This window comes from Otolemur garnettii, unplaced genomic scaffold, assembly GCF_000181295.1.
Source record: "Otolemur garnettii isolate 467f Iridium unplaced genomic scaffold, OtoGar3 scaffold00095, whole genome shotgun sequence".
In the NCBI taxonomy this organism is placed as follows: domain Eukaryota; kingdom Metazoa; phylum Chordata; class Mammalia; order Primates; family Galagidae; genus Otolemur; species Otolemur garnettii.
In genome coordinates this window covers 2019451-2029984 of record NW_003852490.1, presented here as the reverse complement: position 1 = coordinate 2029984, position 10534 = coordinate 2019451, and the positions used below count along the sequence as shown (strand labels likewise).

At 40.1% G+C, this 10534-nt stretch overlaps 1 protein-coding gene across 1 annotated transcript in view; it reads right to left on the bottom strand.

The window, feature by feature from the left end:
• Positions 1-10534, bottom strand: part of CDKL4 (cyclin dependent kinase like 4) — a 63716-nt gene that overhangs the window by 41392 nt on the left and 11790 nt on the right. The window lies entirely within an intron of this gene.

Sequence of the window (10534 nt, the reverse complement as noted above, 5' to 3'; positions counted from 1 at the left end):
ACCCATTTATTTTCTGCTCTTCCATCCCATGCTGTTTCTTTTCTGAGAAACATTTTATGCATAAAGGTCAAATACTAACAGGTATGTCTATAAGTTCCTGAGCTCTTTTTATGGATGTGTCATGATTTACTTAGTGTCCACTGCTGAGCAGTTAGGATGAGCCAATTTTTAGTACTAGAAATATTTCAATGAACATCTGTAATTATCCTTTTTATTGCAGTTATATAACTTTTCTTCTTAAGATAAATTCTAGAAGTGAGATTTCTGAGATTGATGGTAGGCACATATTACATTTTGATCCTACAGGAATGAACTTTAGGTGGATCTGAGACCTGGTTTTGGAGGAAAAAAGGGACACGTGGCAGATGGCTCTTCAAGTCCTCCAGCTCGTGGAGGTGGTAAACACTCAAGCCTGTGCTGGGCTTGTTTTGTACTAGTGACTTGTATCTGGGAAGCAGGCAGGTTTGCAGAGGAGACCAGCGAGAGTAAAGGACCCAGTAGAACAGGAAGCATGAGTGCGTTGTCCCTGGCAGAATCATCGCTCTGTATAGAAACTTTTGGAAAATATCATGGCAGGTGTCTTTTCCACTAGGGGAACTGGGGATCTGGGAAATTTGTATTCTGTCTGGGAGTATTCTATCTTCTGTAACCAACTCTGTAAATTATAACAATTACTTTCCCTTTAATTTTTCTGCTGGTGTCACTCCCATCACTGTCCCATGACGATGCCTTCACATTTATACACTGCCAAGCTACCCTCTCCCAGGGAAGGTTGTGCCCATTCACACTCCCACCACACATCTGTGCACAAAAATCCCTGTCTCCTCCTTGTCTTGCCAACATTTGGTCTTGCCAATACTATGTTTGCCAACCTGTGGTTAAAGAGATATTTCATTCTGATTTGTATTTCCATTTCGTTAATTTTTAGTAATTATTAATTTTCAAATGATCATGGGATACGACATTTCTTCTTTTGCGTTATTTTCTTTTCATGGCCTTTGTAGATTTTTAAATTGGTCTGTTTATTCTTACTGACTTATGAAGACTCGATGTATATCAGAGCCTGTTATATGTGCTGTTTGTCTTTCAGCCCTGTTGATGGAGATGTTTGCATAGCTTCAAAAAGCTGAAACACAAGGGTTTCTTTTACTAAATGTCCACTGGAAGGATTTTTTATATTAAAAAAACTTATAATTATACAATATTGCAAATATATTTATCACTCAAATTTAATATTTTATCACATTTGGACATTGAAATCATATCTTTGGATGATTTAAAAATTGCATGTATGCAGATGTGACTGGCTTTACAGAGCAGTGAGATGGCCTGTGCATGACTCAGTTAAGACACTAGCTACAAGATGCCATCGTGTGAGGCTGAAGTGTGTGTAGAGAAATGGTAACCAACACATGGAGGTGTTTTTTTGGGAGCAGTTTCCCCATTTCAGATCATAATTACAGTGGTATGCCCTTGACATCTGGTCAAGGTTATCCAGTGGTAACCCTACCAATTCTAGACCTTTAACTAGAAAGGACTTCTGAAAGCACTTAATTCTCTGTATCATATCCCTTTGCATGTGAGATTTCTATTTCTGGCAATGAATTCTAATATAACTTTGTTCTTCTCCCTCCTTTACCTAGAGCCCATGTGGAAAGACCATTGTTTAAATTTTTTTAGTAAGAGACAGGAAGAATAGTGCTATTTGGAACACAGCGAGATAGGCTGCCAGCGTTCAAATCCCAACTGTGCTGCTTATTAGTTTTATAACCTCAGACATGTTATTTAAACTCTCAGTGTCTTCAGTTTTCCTCATGTGTAAAAATAGAATAATACCTCAAAAGTTTATTGAGAAATGTATCCCCTAAATGTCTAGGTTTTAACGCCCACATGGGCTCGGAAGACAAAGGTCTGAGATCAGATGAGGCTGTAGATGGATGGGACTGAGGCCCGTGAACAAGGACTGAACAGGTGCAAAAGAATAGTAAGAGGTCCTGAGGGGAGGATGAACTGCAGTGTGGGGAAAACAGTATGGAGGCCCATGTGCTGTGAAGGAGCTGGGAAGGCCGACAGGGGCTGACTGATGGATGGAGGGCCTTAAAGATCATGATCTTGGTAAGAAATTTGGATTTTACATGAAATTCAAAGCCATTGAAAGGAATCAAGGGGGTGGGTGTGGTGGCTAACACCTATAATCCCAGCACTTTGAGAGGCTAGGAATCTGAGACCAGTTTGAACAAGAGTCAAATACCCCATTTCTACTAAAAATAGAAAAATTTGCCAGGTATGGTGGTGTGTGCCTGTAGTCTGAGCTACGAGGGAGCCTGAGGCAGGAGGATCACTTGAGTCCAGGAGTTTGAGGTTGCTATGAGCTAGGCTGATGCCATGGCACTCTAGCATGGGCAAAAGAGTGAGACTGTCTCAAAACCAACAATGTTGGGTGTGGTGGCTCACACCTGTAATCCTAGCACTCTGAGAGGCAGAGGCAGATGGATATCTTGAGGTCAGGAGTTTGAGACCAGCCTGCGCAAGAGTGAGAATCTATCTCTAAAAATAGCCGGGCATTGTGGTGGGCGCCTGTAGTCCCAGTTCCTCAGGAGGCTTAGGCAAGAGGATCACTGGAGCCCAAGAGTTTGAGGTTGCTGTGAGCTATGATGCTATGGCACTCTGCTCAGGGCAACAAAGTGAGACTATCTCAAAAAAACAAAAGAAAAAGAAAAATGCCACAATAACAAACAAAGTCTCCAAACCTTAACTAAAGCATGTCCCTGGCTTATTACAGTGGGAGCCTAAAATGGGGGTGGGGGGCTATTACAAAGTAAAACAGAGGAAGAGAAGACTTATGTAACAAAAAACCTACAAAATGTTGCTGATTTATAATGGGAAATGTATGAGAAAATGGATTTCATGAGTGGTAGACCAGAGAAGAAGAAACACGACTTTAGATTGGGCTGAGTAGAACAATATGGACACACTTATTAGAGATTCTATTTCAGCACACTACCTGGATTGAGACCAGCTGATTGCTGAGCTGGCTGGTTGAAGCCTGCACTAAATGGTTACCTGTGCCAGCTGAAGCTAAGATTCCAGAAATTCATTAATATAAAGAGGAGGAAGGAATCGAAAGATTGGAAGAGACAAAAGTATTGGAGAGAATTTGTCATAGGCAATATGGTCAGGTTATCAACTCTGTCTCCTCAAAGCACTAATGGTAACACTAATCTCTGCTTTTCCCCAAATCTGCAGTATTGCTTCCAGTTTTCTATTTTGGTAACGGCTCGGTGCCTGTAGCATAGTGGTTACAGTGCCAGCCACATATACCGAAGTTGGCGGGTTCAAGCCCAGGCCAGCTAAAACAACAATGACAACCGCAACAAAAAATAGCAGGGCATTGTGGCAGGTGCCTGTAGTCCCAGCTACTTGGGAGGCTGAGGCAAGAGAATCGCTTAAGCCTAAGAGTTTGAGGTTGCCGTGAGCTGTGACGCCACAGCACTCTACCAAGGGCGACATAGTAAGACTCTGTCTCAAAAAAAAAAAAAAAGCAGCATTCCAGGTACTTAGACTACACTCCTCTTCCGCGACAGCTTTCATCCCTTGGATCAGGAGCCACCTGCTCTTTTTCCTTTTGCTAATCTATTTATTTCAACTATCTACATAGGAAGTAGGGAAATATTCGCTAGGATGGATTTGTGGACTCACAGGAACTACCATGAGATGGATTTAAATCAAAATTCCACTTCATCCCTGACCATCACTAAGCTCTAATTCCCCCAGAATGGGGAATCACAGCAGCTTTCAAACTGGTGACTGGCTGTGCTTCAGAGCATTGCTCAATAATTCCTGAAAGACTTCTCTTTTCCCAGTACACAACTGTCATGGTAAACAGCCACAGGTCATTTTAGGGGAGGCTGGAACAATAAACACACACGTGGGCTATTATTGCAGGGCAGCTGCTGGAGGTCACTCCCTTATTCATGCAGCTCTGTTGGCTGTGAACTGGTTATTGTGGTCACTCAAGCCAGGCTTCTCGTCACTTGTTCATACAGAACAAATGGAAATTTAGTGATCTGCCCATCTATCCTGGTCTGAGAGAACCTAGGGTTACATTAATATTCTGATGTCGCTCTGCTGTTGCCTCTTACAGCTTCTGTAGGTGAAGTACTGTTGTTACTCAGCCCCTGTCATCCAGGGATCCCATTGTCCCCACGGAAATCGGAAAGCCACTTCAAAGGAGGACTCTACCCCCTCACTATCAGAGACCCACGACCCTACTGCTGTCAGGATGTGGTGCTCCTCCACTTATATATCTTTCTTTCTTTTTTCTTCCATTTTTGAAACTCTTTCTATATACTTACAAAGATATGAGTGCAAAAATATACTATTTATTTGCTAAATTTTCTGTATCATTGATTTATTAAAAAATTCTTTAGCTCTTTATAAACTACACTATCAATGCATTTCTTAGATTTTTCTTATAGTCTATCATTTGTCTTTTAATTTTGTTTAAAGTTTAAAATTAATTTGAGGGGGTTAGAGCAAGATGGCAGCCTAGGGACAGCTTCTTTGCAGCTGTGCATGGTGAGATTGGGAAGAAAAGACTCCAGGCACCTCTGGCTTGTGGACTCTGCCCAGAAATATCCCTTCAGGGGCACAGGGAGGCAGCAGGAGACTTCAGGACACCAAGAGGAGGTCAGAAACAGAGAAGTGGCAAGTACTTGCATAAGGGCAGAGGACAGCTGGTGCAGCCACGGCCATGACAGTTTGCAGACATAGAAGGCCTGCCTGGTGGGACCTGGGCACTTGGTTGAGTTACCTTGGGTGAGCAAGCGACTTTGAACAGCACCCAGGAGGTGGGACTGAGCCACCAAGTGGAGTGGAGCCATTGTGGGAAGGCTGCCTTGCAGGCTTGGCCCTCAGGGTCCTAGAGTGAGGCTGGTTCTGGTGCACCTGATGAGCAGGGCAGCCATTCCTGGGGATATCTGAATGACACATACTTTCCTGGGAAAGCCACTGTGTAGCCAAAGGACACAATTTGAAAAGGTCAAGGTGTGCCTATTAAATGGGCTGAAGGGAGCTTCAGGCTTCTGACCCTGTGGGGATTGAGGGCAAAGAAGTCAGGAAGATGGGACCAAGTCTCCTTGGCAAGACAGAGGCTTCCAGTCTCCATCTTATACAGCAGTGTCAGCATTGTGATTAGCATCTCATATCCCAGAACATCTCCTGTTGCTCAGATAATATACAGCAATATATATATACACACAGCAATGAATATACACACACACACATCGTATATACATGAAAAAGAAAAATCTCTCTCTCTCTCTCTCTCTCTCTATATATATATATGCACATGTGAGAGTTTTTTTCTTTTTAAAATTTTTTTCTGACTTTCCCCCCGCTAGGCTTTTCTTTTTCTTTTTTCTTTCATACTTACAATTTGTCATTGTTTCCTTCTTTAATAATAAGGGATTCATTTTTGCTAGTTTTTCTGACCCCCAAACTTTTTGTCCTCCAATTTTATTCTTTTTGTCCCTTAAGGTTTTTTTGTTTGTTTTGATTTATAGTACTTTTGTTTTTCTTGCCTATTTGGTAGAGGTGGGGTCTTGTGTCTGCTCAGGCTGGCAAAGAGCTGCAGATCTCAAGGGACCCATCCAACCCAGCCCCCCAGAGGTTGGGATTTGTGGGTGTGGGTCAAGTACCCTACTGTACACCACCATTATTCCTGTCTTTTTCTTTCTGTTCCGCTCTTCCTTTTGTCAATTTCCCCTTTACTTGCCCCCTTTCCTTTCTCTTTTCTCTTTTTTAATCTTTTATCCCTTCTTGCTCTTCACTCTTCTCTTCCTTTGAGTCCTTTACCAAAAGGACATTTCAACACCTTAGGTCAGAGGCACAGTAACTTAAAGAGCAGGAGGAAGTGAAAGGAAGAAGAAGGGCAGGGAAACAGACAAAAAGAAAATGCTCATGAGGAAGAAACAGCAGGAAAACCCTGGCAACATAGAAAACCAGAACAGAGCAACACCCCCCTTCTCCCAAGGGATCATGAGGTAGCCACTGCAGGGAATTCTACCTATAAAGAAATGTTAGAAGTGACAGAAAGGGAATTTATAATATGGATGGTAAAAATAATGAAGAAAATTGCTGAGAAAGTAGAAAATAACCAAAAAGAAATCCAAAAACAGAATCAAATAAGAGATGAATGATATGAAAATTTAGAAAGGATATAGTGAAAATTTAGAAAGGAATTGAAGGGTCAATCAGGGAACTTAAAGACGCAGTAGAAAGTATCAATAACAGACTAGGTCGTGCAGAAGAAAGAATCTCAGAGGTAGAGGATAAAGTTCTTGAACTAATAGAGGCAGTTTTAAAGAGACAGAAAAAAAAAGAGAGAGAGAGAGAGGGGCAGTGCCTATGGCTCAAAGGAGTAAAGTGCTGGCTCCCTATACCGGAGGTGGCAGGTTCAAACCAGAGAGAGAGAGAGGGAGAGAGAGAGAGAGAGCTCAGAACATTCCCTGAGAAAATTATGGGACTTCATGAAGCATTCAAACATGCAAGTTATAGGTATCCCAGAAGGGTAAAAAGAACACCCCAGAGGAATAGAAGCCCTACCAGAGGATATCATAAATGAAAATTTCTCCTAAGTATCACCAAAGATTCTGACACACTCTTTTCAGGGGGATATTGAACCCCAGGTCATCTCAACTCAAACAGCTTCTCCAAGACACATTGTCATGAACTTATCCAAAGTCAAGACAAAAGAGAAGATTCTGCAAGCTGCCAGGAATAAGTGCCAAATGACCTACAGGAGCAAATCCATCAGGGTGACCATGGACTTCTTAAATGAAAATTTTCAAGCCAAAAGAGAATGGTCATCTACCTTTAACCCACTTAAACAAAACAATTTTCAGCCCAAAATTCTATATCCTGCTAAGCTAATCTTTAAAATTGATGGAGAAATTAATTTATTTACTGATATGCAAATATTGAAGAAGTTTACCACCACAAGACCAGCTCTACAGGAAATACTTAGACCTATTCTCCACAGTGACCATCACAGTGGACTACTATCCATTGTCCAGAAGCTAAAGGACAAAACCTAGCTTCCAAAAGGTTTTGGATGCAAAAGCTAAAACTAAGCACTGGACTTAGCACTCCATTCCAAAGCTAAAGAATATAAATTCTTCTTGTCAGTTCATGGAATATTCTCCAAAATAGATTATATCCTAGGACCCAAATCAAACCTCAACAAAATCAAAAGAATTAAAATTATAACTTGTGTCTTCTCAGACCACAAGACAATAAAGGTGGAACTCAATTCCAACAAAAATTTCCATCCCCACACAAAGGCATGGAAGTTAAACAACCATATCCTGAATGACAGTTGGGTCAAGGAAGAGATAAAAAGGAAATCATTAACTTCCTTGTGCATAACAACAGTGAAGACACAAGCTACCAAAACCTGTGGGACACAACAAAAGCAGGGCTAAGAGGGAAATGTATTGCATTAGATGTCTATGTCTGACAAATAGAAAAAGAAAACATCAACAACATAATAAATCATCTTAAAGAAATGGAAAAGGAAACGCAATATAATCCCAAACCAGAAGAAAAGAAATAACCAAAATTAAATCAGAAATAAATCTTCTACCTCTGAGATAATTGAAAATCCTTTATCCTCTACTTCTGAGATAATTGAAAATAAAAGAATCATTCAGAAAATTAATGAAAGAAAAAGTTCATTCTTCAAAAAGATAAATAAAATCAGTAAACCACTGGCCAGATTAACCAGAAATAGAAAAGTAAAATCTTGGGCAGTGCCTGTGGCTCAATGGGTAGGGCACCAGCCTCAGCCAACCTGCAACAAAAAATAGCCAGGCATTGTGGTGGGTGCCTACAGTCCCAGCTACTTAGGAGGCTGAGGCAAGAGCATCACCTCAGGAGTTGGAGGTTGCTGTGAGCTGTGATGCCATGGCATGCTATTGAGGGCGATAAAGTGAGACTCTGTCTCTAAAAAAAAAACCAGTAAAATCTTTAATAACCTCAATTAAAAACAAGAAACAAAAAGGGACAAATAACAACCAATATCACAGAGATACAAGATACAAGAGTTAATTTCTGACTACCACCAAAACTTTATGCCCAGAAAATTTGACAATGTGGAGGGAATGGACCAATTAATACCTGGAATCACACCATCTTCCTAGACTTAACCAGGAAGAATTAGATCTCTTGAATAGGCCAATATCAAGCACTGAGATTGCAGAAACCATTAAAGACCTTTCATCAACAACAAAAAAGCCCAGGACCAGACGGCTTTACTTCAGAATTCTATCACACCTTCAAAGATGAGCTTGTACCTATACTGCAGAAACTATTCCAAAACAATGAGAAGGAAGGAACCTTCCCCAGTACGTTCTATGAAGCAAACATCACCCTGATTCTAAAACCAGGAAAGGACCCAACTAAAAGGGAGAACTACAGACCAATTTCACTAATGAATATCGATGCAAAATACTCAAACTCAACAAACTCTTAGCTAATAAACTGCAGCTACACATTAAAAAAATTATACATCATGACCAAGTAGGCTTCATCCAAGGGATGCAAGGCTGGTTTAACATACACAAACCCACAAATGTAATACATCATATAAATAGAAGCAAAAACAAAGACCATATGATCCTCCCAATAGATGCATAAAAAGCATTTGACAAAATTCAGCATCCTTTTCTAACAAGAACACTTAATAGGCATAGTTGGTACATTTCTTAAGCTGATTGAAGCCATCTATGACAAACCCACAGCTAACATCATACTAAATGGAGTAAAACTGAACACTTTTCCACTTAAAACTGGAACCAGACAAGGATGTCCACTATCGCCACTATTATTCAACATAATTCTGGAAGTTCTAGCCAATGCAGTCAGGTAAGAGAAGGATATAAAGGGCATCCAAATGGGGCAGAGGAGGTCAAACTCTCGCTCTTTGATGATGATATGATTTTATACTTAGAAAACCCCAGAGACTCAACCACAAAATTCCTGGAAGTCATCAGGAAATACAGTAATGTCTCAGGGTATAAAATCAAGGTTCATGAATCAGTAGTCTTTGTATACACCAATAACAGCCAAATTGAGAAGCAAATCAAGGACACAATTTCTTTCACAGTAGCTTCAATGAAAATGAAATATTTAGGAATATACCTAACAAAACTGGTGAAAGATTTTTTCAAAGAGAATTATGAAACCCTAAGAAAAGAAATTGCAGAAGACATTGAGAAATGGAAGAACATATCATGCTCCTGGCTAGGAAGAATCAACATTGTTAAAATGTCTATTCTGCCCAAAGCAATCTACAGAGTCAATGCAATCTTTATTAAAATATCAACATCATATTTTGAGGAACTGGAAAAAATAGTACTTCATTTTGTATAGAACCAGAAAAAAACCTGTATTACTAAGGCTATTCTTAGTAATAAAAACATATTTGGAGGCATCACCCTGCCAGACTTCAGGCTATATGACAAGTCCACAGTAATCAAAACAGCATGGTATTGGCACAAAAATAGAGACATATGGAACAGAACAGAAAACCAAGACATGAAACCAGTCTCTACTTGCCATCTGATCTTTGATAAAAGAATATAGTGGGGAAAAGAATCCCTGTTCAACAAATGGTGCTGGGAGAACTGCATAACTACATTAAAAGATTGAAACTCAACCCACATCGTTCACCACTTACAAAAATTGACTCAAGATGGATACTTAAATCTAAGACACAAAATGATAAAAAATCTTAGAAGAAAGTATGGATAAACTCTCAATGATGTTGCACTGGGGAAAGGTTTTCTGACAAAGACTCCAGCAGCCATTGTAACAACGACAATTAACAAATGGGATTTACTTAAGCTGAAAAGCACATGCACAGCTAAGGGCACAAGTAAAGCAAATCTGACTGAGGGTTGATAACTAGAAACTACAGAGAGCTCAAATTATTCAACAAAAAAAGTAAACAATCCCATCTACCACTGGGCAAGAGATATGAACAGAACTTTCTCTGAGGATGACTGGCTAACCAACATTTGAAAAAATACTCATCATTCTGATCATCAGAAAAATGCAAATCAAAACCACCCTGAGATATCGCCTATACCCAGTGAGAACAATCCATATCACAAAGTCTCCAAGCTGCAGATGCTGGTGGGCTATGGACAGAAGGGAACACTTTTACACCGCTGGTGGGACTGCAAACTAATACAACCCTTTTGGAAGGAAGTATGGCGATTCCTTAAAGAACTCAAATTAGACCCCTCATTTGATCCTGTAATTCCATTACGAGGCATCTCACCAGAACAAAAAAAAATCATTTTATCACAAAGACATTTACAGCAGACTGTTTATCACAGCTCAATTTACAATCGCCAAAATGTGGAAACAACCTAAATGCCCACCAACCCAGGAATGGATTAATGAGTTGTGGTATATGTATACCATGGAATACTATTCAGCCATTAAAAAAGATGGAGACTTTACATCT